The 23,644-nt window shown below is 40.1% G+C and overlaps 1 protein-coding gene and 1 long non-coding RNA gene across 2 annotated transcripts in view; both read left to right on the top strand.

Moving 5' to 3' along the window:
- The window catches only part of LOC105921678 (NLR family CARD domain-containing protein 3), a 1,041,521-nt gene that overhangs the window by 261,204 nt on the left and 756,673 nt on the right, over nucleotides 1–23,644 (top strand). The gene's annotated exons all lie outside the window — the stretch shown is intronic.
- On the top strand, nucleotides 5,851–15,350 carry LOC118557893. The gene is made up of 3 exons (XR_004928087.1): nucleotides 5,851–5,880; nucleotides 14,804–14,952; nucleotides 15,034–15,350. It is a non-coding gene; the product is annotated as an uncharacterized LOC118557893 (long non-coding RNA).

A 23,644-nucleotide genomic window follows, 5' to 3' on the forward strand; every position in this document is an offset into this window, starting at 1 on the left:
ATATGTATCTGATCTCATGTATAGCATACCACATTTATTGGATTTGAAAATAATACATTTCCCAAAGCCTTAATGGCAAAGTAGTGCATTAATAAGTTTAAAGAATTTAGTTTCAAAATTGAGAATGGATGTTGTTATAGACCTGTCTCAAATAATAAACAGATTAGGTGTACTGAGGAAATGTGTGGTTTTCCTGTGGGTGCCAGCTCATTTTGGAATAGAACGCATGAATTGGCCGATAAGTATGTAAAGCAGGATGTAAGAAAATTAAACATAGATTTCCCTGTTAAGTCTTAAAAGGCAGAAATTAAGAGCGTTGTAAAGAGTAATATAAAAAGGAGGCAAAGACACAGGGATTAAAGTAGTACTGGCCGACTCTATTACTCTGTCCATCAAAATGTCAGGGGAATAATGGAGATCGGGGGTGATCTTTGCCTGAGAGATGAGGATGTTCTGCCACGTTTAATGACGGGACACAGGAATTAATAGCACATTACACTTAATTGAAAAACATCCATCTGAAAACTGTGAGCATTGTGGGGAGACTGAGACAATAGATGTAATTTTGACTTGCACTAAATACAGACGACAAAGGAGAATTCATGGAGCAAGAATAATTGGGAATGACCATTTAATATTAAGAGAATATTGCAGGGATGGAAAGATACAGAAATTTGTAGGGCGGTTCTGAAATTTATTAAAAGTTCAGAATAGCTTTAACGTACTTAAATTGGGGAGACTTGACTAACCAGGGGCCAATACCAGCCCAGACTCCATCCTGGAAGGTGGGAAAGCAGAGCAGATATGTTATTACAAATACAGCTTACATTATTCAGAACACAACAATTGAGTTTAACAGTAATATTTGTATGGACACCAGCGCATATTGGATTAAAAGGAAACTAAATGGCAGATAGGGTGGCTAAGATGGCAACTCAAAACCTCATAAACTTAACAGTGAATATCAGTGAATCAGAGTTAAAGAATATTATCAAACAAAATCTGAAGCTAGAATGGCAGAAAAGAACAGAACACTTTTGAAGATACAAAAACATAATACAGGAATATGTGACAATTTAACATGCTAAATTAGGAAGTTTAATGAGATAATTTGAGAAAATGAAAGAAACGTTTAATATTTTAGATATATTACAAAGAAATTTGGAAAGAAAACAGATACAAATTATAAGAGTTTTTAAAAAAATAACTAAATTGTTTAATATAATTTGATTATGTAATATAATGATTTTTCCATCACAGACCACACGCCATACCAGCTGGTGGCGGTAATGCACATCACACGTTTTTCTGCCAACCGCCAAAAAAAGAAAAAAAAAAGAAAATACAAGAAGAAGAGAAAGACGAATCTTCACAGTTACTAAAAGAAGGGTATTTCCGGTTCCGTTGGTCCCTTCACTGTTCAATAACTAGAGCCACAGAGCCACGTCGCTCTCTTCCGGGTTCTTTGTCCTTGTTTTGCTGTGAGGCCAGAATCGGGAGTGTTGGTGAGGCTGAAAGAGAGCAGCTGCTGCTGCAGGTGATGAAGTCTGGAAAGAAGTCCAGCAGCTGGAGGCACAGCGGAGAAACTGGAGGGAAGCAGGAGCTCAAAGAGCGGCAGGACGCAGCAGAGGAGACACCAATGATGGGGGATGTTTTCCAGCCCAGAGTTCTGCTGCACCCATCAGGTTTGGAGATTTCCTTCTTCATGCTAACTGTGTGGATGGAGCTAAAGTTTAGGAGCCGTTTTCAGCAGCTGATGGATTCCTCCTCTTCATCACAACTCGTTGCAGGGTTTCCCCCAGAACACTGGCTAAGCCTGCAGCTCTGCTTAGGAGGTGCTAATGCTAGCTTAGCATGTAGCATAGGAGCTGCTAATGCTAGCTTAGCACGTGGTTTAGGAGGCGCTAATGCTATCTTAGCACGTGGTTTAGGAGGCGCTAATGCTATCTTAGCACGTGGTTTAGGAGGTGCTAATGCTAGCTTAGCATGTAGCAAGATTCCGCATCAAGTTCTTCTTGTCTGTCTGCCTGATAAAGTTCCCACAAACGTCACTCTTTGTTTTATCTTGTCTAGAAAGATAGTAGTCGGTTTTCTTCTGGGTGTAGGGTATGGAGGACCAATCCTGCCAAAGATTAAATGGATTTAGACTACATACAGAAATAGACCAAGAATTCCTTCATTGTCCAACAATGGGGAATTTCTGGTGTGACAAACACACAGACAGTTACACCGTATATCAGTGAGGCAAGAAAGAGCAAACCAGTCAAATCTAAAGTTTGTTCTAAAGAAATATCAAGAGTAGAAGATACTGGTAAAATATCAGTTGATATTGACCAGGGAAAGAAAAACATTATTTGATAGTGGAAGTATAAACTCCAGCCTATTTACATAACACACGATGATGGAATGTGCAATATTTCCATAGCATACAAAGCTTAATATAAAATAAATGTGGTAGTAGTGCCTCATTAACTCATTATGAATTAACATGATGTGGACAGTTATCTGAGAACAATATAAACAATTTAGTGTTTCCTCTACAAATTGTCTGTCTTGCTCTTATCAATGTTTCTGTCTCTATCGTGTATCTTTGTACATGGTTATATTTTGTAGGCTACCTGCCATTCTTCCTTACTAAATTTTGATTGAATGAAAATCTCTTTACATTTAGGATCTATTTTTGATCAATTCATCGGGTCCATCTAGTAACAAAACTGTGTTTTCCAAGAATAAAGCAGCCGTCTGTTTCCAAGGATGGCTCAGGAAGGTGGATTTATGTTTCCAAGAAAAATACTGTTGGTGATTAGCGATAATCAAAGCAAATTGTATTTTTCTAGGACATATGAAAACCAGCATAGAAGCGTTTACTTGTTGGCAACTTTTTGCAACTAATTATAATTGCAGTTGGAGTTTTAATGATTACTCCATCACAAACTAATAAAAATGTCTGTTTATTCAGTTATTAACTCAAAAGGAGATAAGGTAACTCTTAGAGACCATTCAAATTCTGACTTAAAATAATTACAAAAATCTACAATTTGCCAGTTATTTATCAAACTAATAATTTGCTGTTACGGTAATTATTCTGCTTAGTAAAATACTAGAAAACACTACTAAATAGAACATGAAAAAGAAACAAAAATAAGTCAATCAAAATGGATTGAGAGGTAGCAATGTGTAATCAACTCATAGTTGATTAGGAATCTTATTGACATCAGCATTAACCATCACAATCAACATATCAGCACTTTGAGGTAACAGCGTTGAAAGAATACTGGCTAAATAATCCTGAGGTAGCAAAGCTGGTATACCAAAACAGGCCTGAGGCTATTATGGGCAACGCCGAAACCAGCCGCTAGCAGAGTTAGTTCCTGCACTGTTAATTCAATTAAATTAAATTTTATGTATATAGCGCCATTTCATGAAACATGTCATCTCAAGGCACTTTACAAAGTCAAGTTCAATCATATTATACAGATTCGGTCAGATTATACAGATTGGTCAAAAAAAATTCCTATATAAGGGAACCAGTTGATTGCATCAAAGTCGTGACAAGCAGCATTTACTCCTGGAGAAGCGTAGACCCACAGGAAGAGTTGACTGCTAGCTTCTAATTCGTTCTAGTTGGGCTTCAAGGTGGCCCCCGGCTAACGGTAACTAATCAATGCGGTACCGCGCGCGAGCTATTTTTAGAAACAAAACGTCACGATGACGTCACATCACGTGGTACGCAGTGGGGCAAACTCCGGAAAAGCCGCCGTTGTTTCGCTGCAAGAGACGTGCGTTAGCCTTGGTTTTACTCGGTAAACGACTGCTTTTTCCAAATCTAAGACCATGGTTTTTAAACATTGTTGCTATGGAACGTGCAACAGCGACTCGAGGTACGCTGATCGGCCGCATATGAAGGATGTTTTCTTCGAGACTGCCAAGGAGAAATGTGTGCGGGGCGGTCGGCCTACACAACAGTTCAACCCGGAAAAAGTTACCAAATTCAAGTACATATGTAGCAAGCATGTTGTCGGAGGAAAGGGCACAACCGAAGAACATCCTGACCCAATTCCAGCGACATCAAGTCAAGGTAAGAGTATTTTGGTGGCCGACATGTTAATAAAGTAGCGCCTGCTACCATGACAGCATATAGGCTATCATGGTAGCAGGCGCTAACATGATAGCCTGCTACCAGGCTTACTCAAAAACATTTCAAATGAGACAAACATTAAACATATACCCATTCCTGGACGGTGATTGCAAACAACAACAACAAAAAAAAAAACGGCCGACGCTGCCATGATCGCCGCGCAGGAAAAAAAAAACAAAGCTTACCGTTCATCAACTCGGCCAGTTTTCCAGTCTTTTTAAGCCATCGAACCTCAAGCCATCGTTTGAGCTGAAGGTTGGTGTGTTCTTCCACAGTGCGACCAGTAATCCGTGTGCCTGGGACATCGTCTTGGGAAAGTTTAACGGCTGTAAAGTCGGTCATATCTGTTATCCGTGCGTTCTCTCCTGTATGCGTTCTCTCCTGTATGCCCTACCTAAGCGGCAAAAGGGGCGTTGCTCTTGAGACGGTGACGTCACGTGCGCGGTACCGCATTGGTGTGACTTCACACAGCGGCGCTGCACAAAGAAGAAAGAACCCTTGTCCAGTGTGCCTTTTATCTTCAGCCAGTCCTTATCTCCCTTAAAGGGTAATCAATTTATTACCCTTATCTCTCGTCACCATGGTGAGGGTTTCCATCGGGGGTCGTCCCAACTGTGTTTCATGCTAGGAGTTGTCAAGTCATAATGGAATTTGAAGAGTGGGATGCTGGTGACGATGACCCATCCAAATACAAAGAGAACCAGAGTAATGGTCATAACCTCAGTGTTGGTCCAATCTGTAGCTCTAGGGAAGCAAGGCAGAGGGACCGAGCTCAACTCTGATTGGGTGAGACTGAATTTAATCAGCTGGGTGACTGCAAGTAAAAACTGTCTTTCAGTATTGAAATTGTATCCTTTAAAGAAATCTATTATTTCAATTTCTGAATCCAATTTGGAAATGTCAAGGTGATGCAGAACCATATTTCCGATGTGAACTACTGCACCTGGAGGTGGGGAACAGAAAATGGGTTGGTTGGGCAGTTTTAGTCTTTTACTGTGTCATGCTGCTCATAAGATAACAGAGTTTCTGTCTCTGGGGTGCTAACAAGTCACATGTTACCTGTTCAGTTTTGGTTTCCACACCTGCATCTTTGAGGGTCATTCTAGCCTGACAGTTTTTTTCAGGGGAGTCGTTCCTTAGACCACACAGGTAATTGGTAAAATCTCTGATAAATGTAATACTTAGACATACCCGGTGAATGTCCTTAGTTTTGGTACACAAGTCTAAGTTAGGGACCAAATAAAGTTTTGGGTCAGCATCTTGACAGGCTAACATTGAGGGGGTTTGTAGGTGTATGTGAGACTGACCTTGCCAAAAACTGACATTCAATACTGACTTAAGCCTGTAGACGTTGGCTCTTTTAGTTATGGGAAGGTTTAATTGTGAAACACTAATATAGTTACACACCTAATTCCCTCTTTTTAGTGCTTGTGTCTGTCCACTGTTGGTGGTCAACATGACGTCTTTGGCTGTTTGATCAGTTTCAGTCACATCTGTTGACATGGTTGTAACATTGTAAAGATCTAGTTGTTGATAAAGCATGTAATGTGTTTCAGTGTTGGCTGCAGATGTTAAAGAAGAGGCTCCTGAAGAACAGAGTCCTGAGGGGGAGCAGCAGGAGTCAGAGCCCCTCCACATAAAGGAGGAACATGAGGAACCCGGGGTCCATCAGGAAGGAGAGCAGCTCCTTGTGAAGGAGGAGACTGATAGCAGCTTTCCATTAACTGCTGCTCCTATCAACAGTAAGGATTGCTTTACTTTGTTTCTGTGTCCTGTGTTGTAGCTAAAGGCCAAAACTCACTGCATTCATTAGCATCCAATCAGACAAAACTATAAAAATTACCGTTTGTCACTGTTGATAAAATGTTATTGAAATGCAACACACAATGAGATTAATTTATGTAATGTATGATTTTTTTTTTTTTTTTTTTACATTGCCGAATCCACACTGCATACATCTAATTCTACATCAAAGATAGTAATCGGAGGCACACGCATTGAAAAGGTGAATAAGTGATTGAAGCTGTGTGGTAATCAGGTAATTATTTTAGTGCATATTTACATAATATTTACATCCCGCTTTGTAATCCAGGGAGGAATCACCAGCATCTTTGTGCATGTGTTATACATCTGCAGTGTGAAAACGGAGCAGGTCTCCTATCTGCTCTGACTGTATGAAGGTTTTTCAGGATGAGGCAGCTGCCTGTGCCTGTGAGGCAGCGCTGAGGGAAGTAGGGAGGGACTCACTGCAGCTCTAGCTGCTGTTCTGAGATAATAACAATATTCCTTAATATTAATGACGTCACTCTAAATGTTACTGTATTTTCCGGACTATAAGTCGGTCCGGAGTACAAGTCGCACAAGGCATAAAATGCATAATAAAGAAGGAAAAAAACATGTATAAGTCGCACTGGTGTATAAGTCGCATTTTTGGGGGAAATTTATTTGATAATATACAACATCAAGAACAGACATGTAATCTTGAAAGGCAATTTTAAATAAAAATAGAACAACAGGCTGAATAATTGTACGGTTAGCTTACGCTACATGACACAACCGAGAATGTGCCTGGTATGTTAACGTAACATATTAAAAGCTATTCAGATAAAGCATAAATGACATGCGAAGAAGTTAACCAAAGCGCCCGTGTCACTCCAAATAACTAAAATCCAGTGAAATCTTCATCCTCGGTGTCACTTTCAAATAACTCCGTTAACTCCGGAGGTAGTTTTTGCCCAGGTCCCCCTTGAAAATGAGATCCAGATCTCAACGGGGTTTACCTGGTTAAATAAAGGAAATAAAAAAAAAAAAAAAAAAAAAAAAAAATAAATAAATAAATAAACTCCGGAGGTAGAAGCTGCGGCACTTCCGCTTCTACGGCGCTTAGGTCTGATTCAACACAGGCCTAGAGCGCCCTCTTGCGGTTTGGTGTGAAAATAACAGGTGTAATGATATACAAAATGTGTAATAATTTCACACATAAGTCGCTCCAGAGTATAAGTCGCACCTCCGGCCAAACAATGAAAAAAACTTATAGTCCGGAAAATACGGTACTTTTGATTTCTACATCGAAAACCGTATTTGTCCTTGACCAATCAGTGAAAAAAGTTTGCATCACTTTGTGTCCTTTTTCCGCTCCGATTGGCCTTATTTTGAAACAGCTTTATCAAAATTGACGCTGGTGTGTCGTCGTTTGACTCTCCTGGTTTTTCTTTCTATTTTGTTAATTTTAACCTCTGTCACAAGGACCATTCAGTCACTGTTTTGTGTATAATCACCTGGAGTTGCTAAAAATTAATGAAAATGCGCGATCGTGTGTCATTTCCGATGCGGACAGATCAGAATCTTTTTTCCTAACTCAGGGTTTCTGCGGGGCATTAAAAATCATTAAGTCATTGAATAACATTTTTTAAAATTAAGGCCTTAACTGGCATTAAAAGTTGTTAAATGTGATTATCTGTTTACCTGACTCCGCCAGATAGATTTGCTCCGCATATCCATCGGGAAACCTTCCGTTGAAGTAATTTTGGGAAGGGGCAAAAATACTGGTTAGGTGATTGGCCTATGTTGGTGATAGACGGGCCAAATGAACCAATCAGATTCGTCGTCACTCTGTTACGAGCGACGACGAAAACACAACCACAAGCCAAGCTACTCTTGCTGCTGCAGGTAAAGGCTCGTTAGCTCAGCAAAGAAATACTCTGTAATTCCGATAAAACTTGCTCGATAGCCACGCTAACGCTAGTTTCATCGGCTGAAGCCGCCTTGTTCTTTAGACTGAACTGTCGCGCTTCTCGTTGCGTCACACCTCAACCCGCCTCAAAGCCAATGCTGATTGGACGTTCGTTTGGTGAACGGCTCCAAATTTTCTTTAACGGAAAGTAGCCAGACTGATCTGCGAGTGAAACCTTGAAAGCTCGCGAGATCAGGATGGTCTCACGAGGCTAATTATCTGTGGCATTAGAAATGCCTTTATTTAAAAAACAATGTTCGTAAAAACAGTTTCGTCAGATATATTATCAGATATAACTGATTCCGCGTGTTTGCGCTGAACTGCTTCCGGTTAATCGTAAAGCCGTATGTTTTTACAATGTTCGGAAGAGGTAGATTAATATGGAAGAGCGAATGTAATTAGTTAAATGAGCAACTTAGGTCACTTGAATCATTAGGGATGGGAAACTTAAAAGTTTATACTTCGTCCCATTCCTTTTCGAACAATTTATTATGGTTTATGTATTCATTGTGTTGTGTTGTATTTACACATCTTATATTGTTTTGTTGTTCGAATAAACTGAACTGAACTGAGCTCGAGGTGGAGAAAGAGCTAGAGAATGGGGGAAAATGCTAATTTCAACAAAAGTGGATGGAAAATGAGGAATTCATGGCAAGGCTGCAGCCTGTCGATGGTAAAGAAAAATTAAGCTTTGCATAATGGATGTCAGTGGTTCACGATCTCACATGAAGTCGAATGGTGTAGTCCAGGGTTTACACGGGTATATGGCGTATACCCACTTATTTCATTGTCAGCATTGCCTATATCAACTTCTGGAGCAATATTTGTGTCTTTTGTTTGAGCGCGCAGTGAGACAGGTATTCAACGTTTAAACATCACACGTGCGCGCTCAAAACCTGTTTACCCCGTGCTCAACAGGGGCGGGTCCAGGATTTTTCAAAGGGGGGTGCGCACCTAAGGGTCATGGGGTCAAGGGTCATGGGGTCGAGACAATGTGAAGCTAAATCACCAAAGAATGCCATCTTTACTCTTTCACACTACCCTAATTATTCATCTAAGTGGTTTTTAATTGATAATAATTTTAATGGATGAACATAAGTGGAATTAGCATGATTACCTTATTGTAATTGAAAATGGGTTTTTAAGTCAAAGTCTCGTGCTGTTTACAGCAAGCACAAGGTTAAAAAGTAGTTTAAAGAAAAAATTATACTCATCAACAATTGATCAAACAAAGATTTTCTTTATTTCCAGAAATGATATTTATACAGAAAATGAAACAAAAAGACCCAAGGACTTTTTGTAATAAATAGCTTTGGGTGGGTTAACAATTTCACATTATTTGGTAAATTTTTAGAAGGAATTGATCAGAAAATTATATCAAAACACTTGTCATGTTGTGGCAGAATAGTCAAAACATCTACATTTAACTAAAATGACATCTCCTTGCAATAATTTTATTACCGTGTTTTTGGACTATAAAGCACACTTAAAGTCCTTAAATGTTCTCAAAAATTGACATATCAGCTAGATATGTGATTAAAGTTGTGCTTACTGACTGATCTTATGATCTTATGTGGTACAATTGACCAAAAATCTTTTAAATCTGTAAGTATGACAGGTTAGCAACAAAGCCACTCCACTCAATGGATAATCGGAGCGTTACCGTACCTGATCGAACCCCTGAGCTGTCTACAAGACTGCCTGACTGTAATGTCTAAACTAGAAGTGCATTCATACAAGGCGGCCCGCACCTGGAGTACGCGCTAGTAACAATAAACAATGCTGTCCTCCCAACAGAGACGGATAGAGACCTGTGTACGTGAAGGGACAGAGTGATATTACACACTTGGGAAGAATATTTAATCTTCCTTATATTCCGGTGCACCATATGTGTGGACATGGACAAATAAGGCACATTTGACAAAGCGTAAAAAAGCATGGCTGAAAAGGTCAATATTGTCATTTTCTGTCCTAGAATTTAATCCAACAAAATGTCCTAAATATATGTTAAATCAAATGAGCCTCGGTTTATGCTGAGATCTAAATTCTATCTAATGTGCATAATGTGTTAAAATGTTTCCTGCAGATGTTGAGGAGAGGCTGATTGTTAAAGAAGAAGCTTCTTTAGACCACAGACCTTGTACCGATCTGCATGACACAAAGCCCCCCCACATCAAGGAGGAACAGAAGGGAGTCTACATCAGTCTGCCAGGAGAGCAGCTCAATGGGAAGGAGGTGATTAATCCCACCAGGTTTCCAGTCTCTGCTCCTCCCATAAAGAGTCTGGATGATGAACAGTCTCTCCTGCTCTCAAGGTTTTATCCAGACCAGATTAAAGGCAGAGAGCTTCCAGAAGAGAATGATGGAGAAGAATCCATCAGGATACAAGATCATGGAGATGCTTCCATTTCTTTAGAGACTGAAGACACTGAGAAGGATGAAGAGGACAGTGATGTTGAACACCCTCTGTCTGAGCTGAAACACTTGTCTGACTCTAGATATAAGAAATGTTCTACAGAGAAGAAAAATGTGGAGTCATCTAAGAAAGGCCGGAGAGGAGTGAAGCTTAGCTGCAAAGACTGTGGCAAAACATTTCTTAAAAAATCTGTTTTAAACGCACACGTGAGAATCCATACAGGAGAGAAGCCTTTCTGTTGTGATCAATGTGGACGAAGATTTAGCCAAAAAGGACATTTAAAAATACACGTGAGAAGTCATACAGGAGAGAAGCCTTTCTGTTGTGATCTATGTGGACAAAGATTTAGCCAAAAAGGACATTTAAAAATACACATGAGAAGTCATACAGGACAGAAGCCTTTCTGTTGTGATATATGTGGACAAAGATTTAGCCAGAAAGGACATTTAAAAACACATGTGAGAATACATACAGGACAGAAGCCTTTCTGTTGTGATCTATGTGGACAAAGATTTAGCCAAAAAGTACATTTAAACACACACTGGAGAACCCATACAGGACAGAAGGCTTTCTGTTGTGATCTATGTAGACAAAGTTTTAGTGAAAAAGGAACTTTAAAAAGACACATGAGAATCCATACAGGACAGAAGCCTTTCTGTTGTGATCTATGTGGACAAAGATTTAGCCAAAAAGGAAATTTAAACAAACACATGAGAACCCATACAAGACAGAAGCCTTTCTGTTGTGATCTATGTAGACAAACATTTAGCGACAAAGGAAATTTAAACAGACACATGAGAATTCATACAGGAGAGACGCCTTTCTGCAGAAGTGGTCTGGAGGGTTGATACGCTGATAAGTCTGTGATGTATTTAGGTGCCAAGTAATTCAGGGATTTATAGACTAACAAAAGTATTTTAAAGTCTATTGTCTGAGATAGGACTTTAGAACCAGGTAGATGTTCTCTACTTTCTTAGTCTTAGTGAGGACGCGGGCAGCAGATTTCTGGATCAACTGCAGTTGTGTGATTGAAGTTTTTGGTGGACCTGTGAAAACACCCTTTCAGTTTTTGATTTGACTAAAAGATAATGCATGGATTAGTTTTTCCATAACCTGCTGAGACATCAGTCCTTTAATCCTGGAGATGTTTTTCAGGTGATTGAAGGCAGACTTTGAAATTATGTTTAGATGCCTTTGGAGGTTTATTCATGAGTCCATTAATGCAACAGAACTTCAAACCGGGACCGCCGGACCTCCCGGTTTGTGAAACTATGTTGTTGGTCCTGAGAAGACACTGCTGAGGATGCAATGAGGTTGAGCTAAGTATCACAATGGACAACTATTTAACTCTAATTTACCTCATCGTGTAAATTGTTTGTAGTGGCGTAGTGCATCACAAAAAGTAAGAAGCTACACTCAATAGGAATAGATCTTGTGCTTCCTGCTGTGGTGGACATGTGTGAGGTTCTACTTGGCACAGAAGCAGCTAACAAGTTGAAAACTGTCCCACTTTCAGACGTCATGATGAGAAGAAGAATTAAAGAACTGTCGGCTGACATTCAGGAACAGTTATTGGATAGACTGTGATCATGTGATCAGTTTTCTATACAGCTGGATGAATCTACAGACAATTCAATGCTGCTCAGCTGATAGCTTTGGTGCTCTATCCCTGGGAGGGAAACGTTTTGGAGGATTTTTGTCTCTGCAAGGAGGTCTTGGGCAGGACAACTGGTGAGGAAATATTTAAGCTAGTTGATGCTTTTCTGACTGAAGTGAGACTGAGCTGGAAAATGTCTCTGTTTGTACGGATGGCTCAGCAGTGATGACGGGCACAAAGAGTGGAGATGAAGCGTGGATAAAATCCATCAATCCATGCGTTATAGCTACCCACTGTGTCCTGCATCAGCAGGCACTAACTTCCAGAGACATGGACCCAGATCTTCTGTTCTGAACACAGCTATCACTGCAGTTAACTTTGTGAAATCCAGAGCTTTGCAATCACAGCTGTTTGGTCAACTTTGTCCAAATCTGGATGCTGAACATGACGCACTGCTTTATCAGTGAGGTGTGATGGTTGTCTCGTGGGAAAGTGTTGCAGAGAGTTGTTGAGCTACACAGAGAAATGATTGAATTTATGAGAGGAAAAACCAGACATTGCACATTTCTTTCATGATCCAGACTGCATTGCCAAGTTAGCCTGTCTTGCAGACATATTGTTTTTTTTATTATTGATTTTCATAACTTTATATAAACATCAACAAAAGTTAACAAAAACAACCCAACCCAAATCAACAAAGAGTACTACAGTGTCCACATAAAAAAAAGAAAAAAAAAAAAAAACATACAGCCTACATACACTAAATACAGACAGACATTCCCAGGCATGGTTCACAATAGTTCAAACCAGGCGCGGATCCAGACGGGGGCGCATCCCCCCCCCTTTGGAGACTAAAAGTATTTTTTTAGAGACCGAAATTTGAAACATCCTTCAAAGAATTAAGATTAATTCATCACTCTCTGCCGCACCGGTCGTCGCCATCTTGGATTCTTCTTCTTCTCTTTTTTATGGTGGTTGGCAAACAACTTTTAGGTGCATTACCGCCACCTTCCAGATTGGAGTATGGATCAACCTTAATCTTATATTCACCCCACACTGGAAAACCACTTCAGAACCTTAAAACGCCTATATTGATCTAAATTTTTTTGAGAACTAGTACCTCATTGTTGTTTTTATTTATTTTATTGGTTTGTTTATTTGTCTTTTCTGTTTGCTTTTGTCATTTCTGATTTATTATCTTCTAATATGTGTGCCTTAAGATTGTAAGACCTCATTTCTTTACATTTGTACATGCCATGTGATATTGTACATTTGTTCAAATCTTTAATAAAAAAATATTCTCCCCAAAGAAAAAAAGTATGTTGATCGCTAGAAAATGTTGATAATGAGAAAACATGGGGTTTTTGCAAGTTGTGTAAAGTTGTAAAGTAATGCAATTTTAGGGAAACTTTTTCCAAGTAATGGGAAAGTTATGAAAATTTTATTTTTGTTGCACGGTTTTTGAATAATAATGAAAAAAAGAGTGTAAAGTTAAAAAAAAAAAGTGGACATTGTATTGTGTAGTGTGTATTGTCTGGTCTAACCCTGTTGGTGCCACATGTGTTTTATTATTAAAACTAAGAATGGTCTATTAAAACTATTGCATCCTGGTGTCCTCTGAAGTGCTAATACGTTTTTCTACCTCTGTGGTTCTCTTTTCAAGTTTGGTAATTTCTCCTTTGAGTTCTTGTATGGAGGATTCAAGTTTAGTCAGCGACTGCCTTGTCTGCTTGTGTCCGTCCCGATTTTCTTCCCTTAGTTTCTCCAGTTCAGCTAGTATTTTAGACTCGTGGTTGCTAGGGCTATCACTTGCTGCGCCACTCGAGGTCTGCCTTAAAGTTAGTTGCCTCAAGTTTTCGTCTTTGTTGCCTGTGAGATCCTGTTTTAAGGCTTTGCCTCTAGAAGAACTTGCCATATTGAGTTTGTATAAATTTGCTGAGTTTCAAGTAGTTTTGTTAGGAAATTAGCAATTAGCCGGCGGAACCTTGTTTTATGCTAATGTCATGACCTGGCCACTATCCTGCAAGAAGAATGGCTTAAAATCCCTCTGACCACTGTGCAGGACTTGTATATGTCATTCCCATAGCTTTGGGTGGGTTAACATTTTCACGTCATTTGGTGAGTTTTTAGAAGGAATTAATCAGAAAATTATATCAAAACACTTTAGTTGTCATTTTGTGGCAGAATAGTCAAAACTTCTTCATTTAACTAAAATGACGTCTCCTTGCAATAATTTTATTACCGTATTTTTCAGACAATAATAACCCTTAGTCTTTAAATGTTATCAAAATGTACATATCCGTTTGATATGCGATTAAAGTTGTTCTTACTGACTGATCTTATGTGGTACAATTGACCAAAAATCTTTTAAATGTGTAAGTATGACAGGTTAGCAACAAAGCCGCTCCACTCAATGGATAATCGGAGCGTTACCATACCTGATCGAACCCCTGAGCTGTCTACAAGACTGCCTGACTGTAATATCTAAACTAGAAGTGCTTTCAAGAAAGGTGGCCCGCGCCTGGAGTACGCGCTAGTAACAATAAACTTAGTCGGTTAAGTCAGTATAAAAGTTAAGTTTATTTTGGCCTTTTGTTAGAAACGGGGCAGTGTATACCAACTATGCCGTCCTCCCAACAGAGACAGAGAGTTGTGTACATGAAGGGGTGGAGTGATAATACACACTTGCCTTATAATCAGATGCGCCGTATGGGTGAACATGGACAAATAAGGCACATTTGACAAAGCATAAAATTTTATTTTAAAAGCATGGCTGAAAATGTCAATATTGTGTCATTTTATGTCAAAGAATTTAATCCAACAAAATGTCCTAAATATATCCTAATCAAACAGCCTCAGTTTAGGCTGAGATCCAAAATACTTTCTAATGTGCATAATGTGTTTCAATGTTTCCTGCAGATGTTCAGCAGAAGCTGATGGTTAAAGAAGAAGCTTGTTTAGACCACAGACCTCGTGCCGACCTGCATGACTCAAAGTTCCCCCACATCAAGGAGGAACAGGAGGGAGTCCACATCAGTCTGCCTGGAAAGCAGCTCAATAGGAAGGAGGTGATTAATGCCATCAGGTTTCCAGTCTCTGCTTCCCCCATAAAGAGTTTGGATGATGAACAGTCTCTGCTGCTCTCACAGCTTTATCCAGACCAAATTAAAGGCAGAGAGCTTCCAGAAGAGGATGATGGAAAGGAATCCATTAGGAAACAAGATCATGGAGATGCTTCCATTTCTTCAGAGGGTGAAGACACTGAGGAGGATGAAAAGGACAGTGATGTAGAGCACCCTCTTTCTGAGCTGAAACAGTTGTCAGACTCTGGATATAAGAAATGTTCTACAGAGAAGAAAAATGTGGAGTCATGTAGGAAAGGCCGCACAGGAGTGAAGCTTAGCTGCAAAGACTGTGGTAAAACATTTATTGGAAAATATGCTTTAAACACACACATGAGAACCCATACAGGAGAGAAGCCTTTCTGTTGTGATCTATGTGGAAAAATTTTTAGCCACAAAGGACATTTAAACAGACACATGAGAAGCCATACGGGAGAGAAGCCTTTCTGTTGTGATCTATGTGGACAAAGCTTTAGCACAAAAGGAACTTTAAACAGACACATGAGAATCCATACAGGAGAGAAGCCTTTCTGTTGTGATCTATGTGGACAAAGATTTAGTGAAAAAGGAGCTTTAAACACACACGTGAGAATCCATACAAGACAAAAGCCTGTCTGTTGTGACCTATGTGGACAAAGATTTAGTCAAAAAGGACATTTAAACAGACACATGAGAATCCATACAGGACAGAAGCCTTTCTGTTGTGATCTATGTGGACAAAGATTTAGCCAAAAAGGACATTTAAACACGCATGTGAGAATCCATACAGAACAGAAGCCTTTCTGTTGTGATCTATGTGGACAAAGATACAGTGGAAAAGGAAATTTAAACACACACATGAGAATCCATACCGGAGAAAAGCCTTTCTGTTGTGATCTATGTGGACAAAGATTTAGTGAAAAAGGACATTTAAACACACACACGAGAATCCATACAGGAGAGAAGCCTTTCTGTTGTGATCTATGTGGACAAAGATTTAGCCAAAAAGGACACTTAAACACACACACGAGAATCCATACAGGAGAGAAGCCTTTCTGTTGTGATCAATGTGGACAAAGATTTAGCCAACAAGGACATTTAAACACACACACGAGAATCCATACAGGACAGAAGCCTTTCTGTTGTGAACTATGTGAGCAAAGATTTAGTGAAAAAGGAACTTTAAACAGACACATGAGAATTCATACAAGACAGAAGCCTTTCTGCAGAAGAACTTAGTGGTCTGGATGGTTGATACGCTGATAAGTCTGTGATGTATTTAGGTGCCAAGCAATTCAGAGATTTATAGACTAACAGAAATATTTTAAAGTCTATTGTCTGAGATAGGACTTTAGAACCAGGTAGATGTGCTCTACTTTTTTGTCTTAGTGAAAACGCGGGCAGCAGATTTCTGGATCAACTGCAGTTGTGTGATTGATGTTTTGAAAACACCCTTTCAGTTATTGATTTGACTAAAATTAAATGCATGGATTAGTTTTTCCATAACCTGCTGAGACATCAGTCCTTTAATCCTGGAGATGTTCTTCAGGTGATTGAAGGCAGACTTTGAAATTATGTTTAGATGCCTTTGGAGGTTCATTCCTGATTCCATTAGTGCAACAGAACTTCAAACTGGGACCCCCGGACCTCCAGGGTTCGTGAAACTATGTTGTTGGTCCAGAGAAGACACTGTTGAGGATGCGTCGTGGTTGAGCTAAGTATCACAATGGACAAATATTTAACTCCATTCACCTCATCATGTAAGGTTAAAGCCAAATCAGCTAAAATTAGGAAGTATAACAGTTGCATCGAGTTTGGCTTTATGGAGAATGAAGATGGGAGACCAAAATGTGTTTATCTTCAAGTGCTAGCAAACAAGCTTTGTATCTGGTGGTGTAGCGCATTGCAAAAAGTAAGAAGCCACACTCAATAAAAAAATAGAAAAAAAACATTTTATATGCTTCAGGCTGAACAGTGGCTCTGTGACCACTCCTACAGTGCTGAGAAAGAAATTCTCAATAAAATCCCAAAACTAAAAAAAAAAGCAACCGTGTAGTCAGTGTTTCCAAATTAGGCAGATTTCCACCCAATTAGGCTTCTTTTGAACACATTGAGCTTGAACAAAAATAGCTTATGGACAGGTTCTAAAAATTTGGAAAGCTTTTCACAACTTTTGTTGAGCTTTTAGAAAGAATTACCAACAAAATATATCAAAAGGAGTCGAATCTGACGTCATCAATGAATTATAGTTATAATGAATAATCTTGATTGTTATAATAAAACAAGAAAAGAAGAATGGTTAATTAAGTGTTTGGTCAATGTAAACACCCCCAGAGGGGCAACCTGTAGTCCTGTGTCTCAAAAGTCAAGCATAAACTACACGCTGCTAAACATGAGCACTGGTGTCAAGCTGAACACTGACTGAAGTAAAAATTCATACTAGAAGAGGTTCTGTTATTAAAGCAGCAGAGCCAAGCGCTAGCCCGCTAACGCTAGCCAACAACTTCCTCCTTCAACGCCCCTTCCATGAATGGCCAAAACTGGACAGAACTGACACGAGACAGAGGTTTGGGCAGCGAGCTGAGGGTGAAGTTAAAAGGTGTATTGGGAAATGTTTGTAAACCATGGTGTTGAGAACAAAAGGGCTAACCGGTAGCTCGTGCTAGCCAAGCTGCTATTAGCCTTGCTAACATCCGGTTTTGGACATTTCAAAAGGAGTTCGTTTTAAAGCATAAAGCGTAACTGTTCTGCTCCGCCATCCTCCGATGGTGTTATGAGTCTTATTCCCGCATCAATATTGTATATTAATGCCGGTTTTCAAGGCAATTTTGGCAACTTTATGTTGTAACCTCTTAGCCACAGAGTTGCTACAGCGACCCCAGACGCCCGGAGGGAGAATCGCATTAACAAACTCTGTCGTAAGGGTTTAAATGATTTTACAGGACAAACCGGTGAACAAGGATTCACTGAGTTATTCTGATCATGATCAACCACTCTTATCTTTTGTTTGTTTTTGCATGTAAATAGTTCCTTAGCTTAGCTTCTTTTTATCATCATTTTGCTTTTTAGTTTAGTTAAGTTTTACTAGCCTAGTAGAGAGGATTTATTAATCAAAATATTGTGTTAATTCAGGTAAACAGCATTACATAGTGATGTTCTCTGGATGTTCATTTTATTTCTGTTATTAAATTCTTGAACTTGAAAAGAAGTTGTCACTCCTTTTATTCTATGTGTGCAGGTTTTGCTGATAAAAGATCGCTAGAGCTCAAATTCATCCCTTTCAACCATTGTCTTGATATCAGCTTAAGAGCTGATCATCGCCACACAATACTTAACAGAGAGTTATTTATGAGACATTAAATAACTTTAAACTGTGTATAATTGCACAACAGGATAATGTGGAAGAGAGGTGAGAATATTAACTTTATTTTGAAGAGTGGAAGAACCTGAACCAATGAAAATATTAATTGCTTCAGATTCAAGTGGTGCAATAATAAGAACTATCTCAAATAAACAGATTAGGTATATTGTAGTTTTTCTGTGGGTGCCAGCTCATAATGGAATAAAAGGCAATGAACTGGCCAATAAAGATGCAAAGCAGGTGTACGAAAATTAGAGACTTAGACTTAGACTTTATTGACATTCTATATGTACAGAATGCATAAAAAAACACGATTTCGTTGCTTACATCTTACAACAATTTTAATGAGATTGCAATTGAAATAAAACAAAATTACAAAATAAAGTGCAGCAGTGATAAGAACGTAACAATCCAGGAGAAAAACAGTTTTCTTTAACAGTGTCCTGTCTGGCAATGTGGCAATAAAAATTGTCTTAATGCCAAAAAGAGTCCAACAGACTTCTTGGAGCAGTATGGCTTCTGCCATTGTGCTCCGCTTGATTTATGCATGTAAAAAGTTTATTATAATTCATGCAGGGAGTATTTCATGTTATATGGACATCAAAATGAAAAAGTAGAAGAGGAAAATAACAACAAGAAAAGAAACAAAGGGAGAGAAGGTGAAAGAGGAGATAAAAGGGAGATAATGATAAAACGTCTTCAGTCTGCTTCATCGCCTGCAAAGAGAGACGTAAAAAGAACAGCACAAACAACGGATATAGTTTTACAGATACAATAAAGTAACACCCTGATAACATTGCTGAAGTATATACAGTGTTATTTAATACAACATGCATAATGTGGCAGCTGAAGATAAAAATAGATGTATCTGTAAGTACCTGGAACCAAACACCTGTAGTTGCTTGTGAGAGTGAGTTCGTATCTGTGAGGTTTATCTATGTGAAAGATGCTCAATAGTGGTTGTGAAGAGCCAAAGACCCGTACCCCCCAGAGCACCGAGGCTGGCGCTGAGGGACCCAAAACCCAAAAGGACCCCCAAAGTAAATGTGCCCAAGAGGGGCCAACACAGGAAATCTGCCCCACCCACCAAGGGAAGAGGAGAGACAGCCCCAAGGAAATTCTCCAGCCGCCGCAATGCCAAAGCCCCCGAAGCCGTGGGGATGAGACCGTTGGCTCCGCTGGCAGCCTGCTATGCTGAAGTGGTACCGGACATGGGCCCCAGGGGCACTGCACCCCCGGCCGCAACCCCGACCGAGCCCCGGGAGCCCAGGCCCTGCGAAGCAGCAGCCAGGAATGGTCCAGCACCCACCCCCAGACACCGAGTATCACCAATGCACCAGTGGGCCAAGGTGACAGCCAGCGGAGGGGAGCAGGACAGCAGGACAATCCACTTAGCGCAGACTTGAGATGATATCGTGAGAGGGAACAGTTTAGACCCAAACCTGACAAGTAAACAAACAGTGTCTAAAATTTAAAATTAAATCGGTATGAGGGACGTCACCAGAAAGTGTGACCCTCCAGTAACCCTCCCCTCCCCAAGGTCCTACAGGAGTGGCAGCGTGATGGAGCAGGCAGAACTAGGAGTCTGAGGATGGGGAGAAAAGGACTGGGGATCCTCATGCTCCTCCAGGAAGCCAGCTCCCCTGCTGACTCCGATAGGCCCCCCCGTTCTCCAAAAACCCAGCCGGAGAGGGAGGCTCCACCAGCCGAAACACCATAGCCCGGGGGCCAGGGACAACCACTCACTAGGACCAACACCTCCACCCCCCGACCCACCCACCAAACCTCCTGGCTGTCCCGGAGGTAAAAAAAAACCCTCTGGTTAGCCAGCCCGCTCGAATCATGCAAAGCCCTTACCCCGGAGGAAATCCGCACCGGGAGACGGCATTGACCAGGACTGAGATAGGGGTTGGACATGGAGCCCTCCAAACATCAGTCCCCCACCCCCCCCACACGAAAGTGTAATCCCACCCCCACACTGGCATTCAAACAACTGAACAAACATACGACAGTAGACATCCAGGCTGGGTTTATACCCACTCCCCCTCCCTTCCCTCTCCCCACTAGCAGAGTGCAACCCCTAAAGGGGTGAGCATCTGCCATGAGATGTTAATGTCCATAGCCCCCTACCAGCTCAACCGGCCCCGAGGCCCCCAGTATACCAGAGGCCCCGGTAGGGCCAGAAAAAACGTTTTGTGTCGTCTGCAAACTTCATGCCTCATAGGGTGCAGGTTTGTACGTCCACATGACCGCCATATTGTATGTGGCAGAAAGTAGTGAACGTCTTTGTTCCCTGTATATATGTTTTAAATGTTCAGATAGAAAAATATAGATGGAGCTTATATAAACTTGTAAAGAAATATATATAGATTAATTGATAGAGATTGGCAAAACAGAGAGTTATTGATAGATGTTTTTAGATATAGTTGTGCAAATATATATATTGAAGTATTATGAATATATATGTATAGAGGGAGGGAGAGAGAGAGAGAGAGAGAGAGAGAGAGAGAGAGAGAGAGAGAGATCGATCTATATGTGTTATGAATACAAAATCCATTGGTGAAATGTAAACATTGTGGTCTTCGTTATTTGATAAATCTGTGTGAACGTTTTATGATCTGGTATAGACACAGATTAGGAACACTTTTTCAGGGTAGTATAAAAGAGATAAAATTAGTTATATGAGAAAAAAGTCATAGGTGAATACAGTTAAAAACACAAAAGTGGTAATATTATGACAAAAACTTCATATTATGAGAATTAAAGGGGAATTCCCAGAATAGTCACAGTTTGCAGTTATTTTTATTCTTTATGAGAATGAAGCCAGGAGAATGAAGCCGAAGGGATATGAAAATAAACTCGTAATATTACAAAAAATAAAAATATTACGAATATTAAGTATATTGTGAGATTAAAGTCCCTCTGATACTGTTTAAGTGTCTGAGTCTAATAGCAGATTTGCCACATTCAACATGGCGGACGCTCTGACGTATCCGCAGCACAGACAGACCCCACCCAACGAGGCGTCTACGTTTATGATGTCTATGGCCGCATCGACTGCTTTTGCCTATGGGCCATGATGAGATTTGGGGCAGTCGACAGCTCTGCTTATTGTAATATGTTGAGCAGGCTTGGAATCAATTATAGCAGGCTGAATACTGAACTAATTTTCATGTTTTCTTTGTTTGTTTTTTTACTGAGAACTTGAAAACTACAGCTGTTATAATAAATGGTTCAGTGCATTTAATTAGGCGCCTGCCATGGCAAATGCATTGGAGGCACCTATTACTATGCACCTAAAAACGTTTTCAAAAATTAATGCGGCCCAAACCGTAGCGTGCACCCCAATGATATAGATATTAAAACGTGCGGCTCGGTCGGGAATGGTGTGCTATTACTTTTATTGGGGTTTCGAGTTACCATGGCAATGCAATTAACGAAAAACCACTTCCATAGGAAATGAATGGCATCAGGTACAGAGAAAGCCTCGAAAAAGCCTCAAAATGACAATTTTCAACGCTGTACTGTGTCGCCATGCTTTCACCTACGAACACCGTTTGACTTCCAGTTTGTAGACATGTCTGTGAACTACTCAGAAGTGAAAACGGGATGTGGATATCTTGTATGGTCTCTTCACAGTTACTCCTCAAAGCTCATGTCCAAAAATCTGCAAAATCATTGTTTATAATGAAAGTCAATGACGGAATTCTCCAACCGGCAGAGTGGCCCACTCTTGCGTTTTCAAAGATTTCACAACTCCAAACAACTTGAGCTTACTCGCTCAATTTTCACTCTACGTAGACAAATTCTACATCAAAACGTAGGTATTTTTGTCTGGATTCAGGAAATGTAACCGTCATTGGTGTAGAATTTATACATTTTTCGCAAATCACTTCAGACCGGCAAAATCCCGAAACGCTCCCCATTAATTTCCTATGGAGCGGTTTTGAAAAATTACACATGAAAATCCAAAACATCACATGTTTTCGCATCGTCACTACCCCTAAACCGTTTAATGTACAGGCATGAGACTTTCACACATGAATGTCCTGACCCTTCTGGCACTCACAAAAAATTCATTTTGTGGATAACTGTTACGATTTTGCCGCAGGAACAATTTGTTTGGGAGTAGCGAATGTGCAAAATCTTAAACGCTTTGGAGCAACATTTTTCCACATCATCCACTTATTTACATCGTCGCTGTGCCTACACCGATTTTTGTACAAACATAAAACTGAGCACCATAGTCCTCCAAAGCCTGCTGATACTCACAGTGAAATAATTATTTTGATATCTCTTATACTTTTTCAGCTAGAGCGATTTGTTCGGGACCGTTTTTAGAGGATTTCTGAAATTCCATAAAAATCCTCTTTATATCATAATTTTTTACGCCTTTATTAAAATATGTCCAGCAAAAACCGAACCAAAAAAACAAAAAACTGTGCGAATCTGAAATTCGCACAGTCACTTCCTCTTAACATTTTAAAATTTTCAAGTGATTATCAGCCATGTATCACTTTTCTGCCCCATTTTGGATTTCACATGCTTTCCTATTGGGCCTTTGCTTCCAACAGGACCTGGCATGATGCCCAGACACGACCCAATTGGCCAGTACAGCACCACCCACCTGTGGGAAATGGCACTACACACCAATTTGGTCAAATGTTGAGTTCTGGGCCCAGATGTGGTGAGGCTGAGTTGCTAAAGGAGGCCAATCTGACCCATGAACTTTGGTCACGTTTGGTGACATTAAGTATTGGCATCCCTTTTTGATGCACTTCCCAGTACAGGATTTGGACCAATTTGACAGAGTACAATCAGCCGGTGATACTGAACACAACCATGTTAGCGGCTAATGCTTAGCATGTTGCTAACCGGAAGTAGCTTTAGGAAGCTCGTACAAACTTCTGCTTGACAGAGTTTGTACTTCCCTTACAGAGAAAGCTCCACAAGAAATTTGGGCCTTGTCGCATAAAGCATGTCCAAGCTATGAGGTGTCAAACATCCAATGCTTTTCAATGGGGGACCAAACCCCTTATGCTCCCAGAAATGCATGCCCATATATGGCTGCAGTATAGCTCACACATAAAGTACAGGCTTTGAATGCAAGAGATCGTGGTATCTAATCCTGGTGTGGGACACCTAGAGTTTTATATTATAATCCACACAGTGTGTATATCCAAACATTTGTGCTGATCCCATGAAGTATTTTTTTATACCTCCCGCCATTTTGAGTTACCATGGCAACGTTATAAACAACGTATTTTCTCCCTATTTGAGGCATATCCCAGTACAGGA

Source organism: Fundulus heteroclitus, chromosome 24, assembly GCF_011125445.2.
Source record: "Fundulus heteroclitus isolate FHET01 chromosome 24, MU-UCD_Fhet_4.1, whole genome shotgun sequence".
NCBI classification, from domain to species: Eukaryota; Metazoa; Chordata; class Actinopteri; order Cyprinodontiformes; family Fundulidae; genus Fundulus; species Fundulus heteroclitus.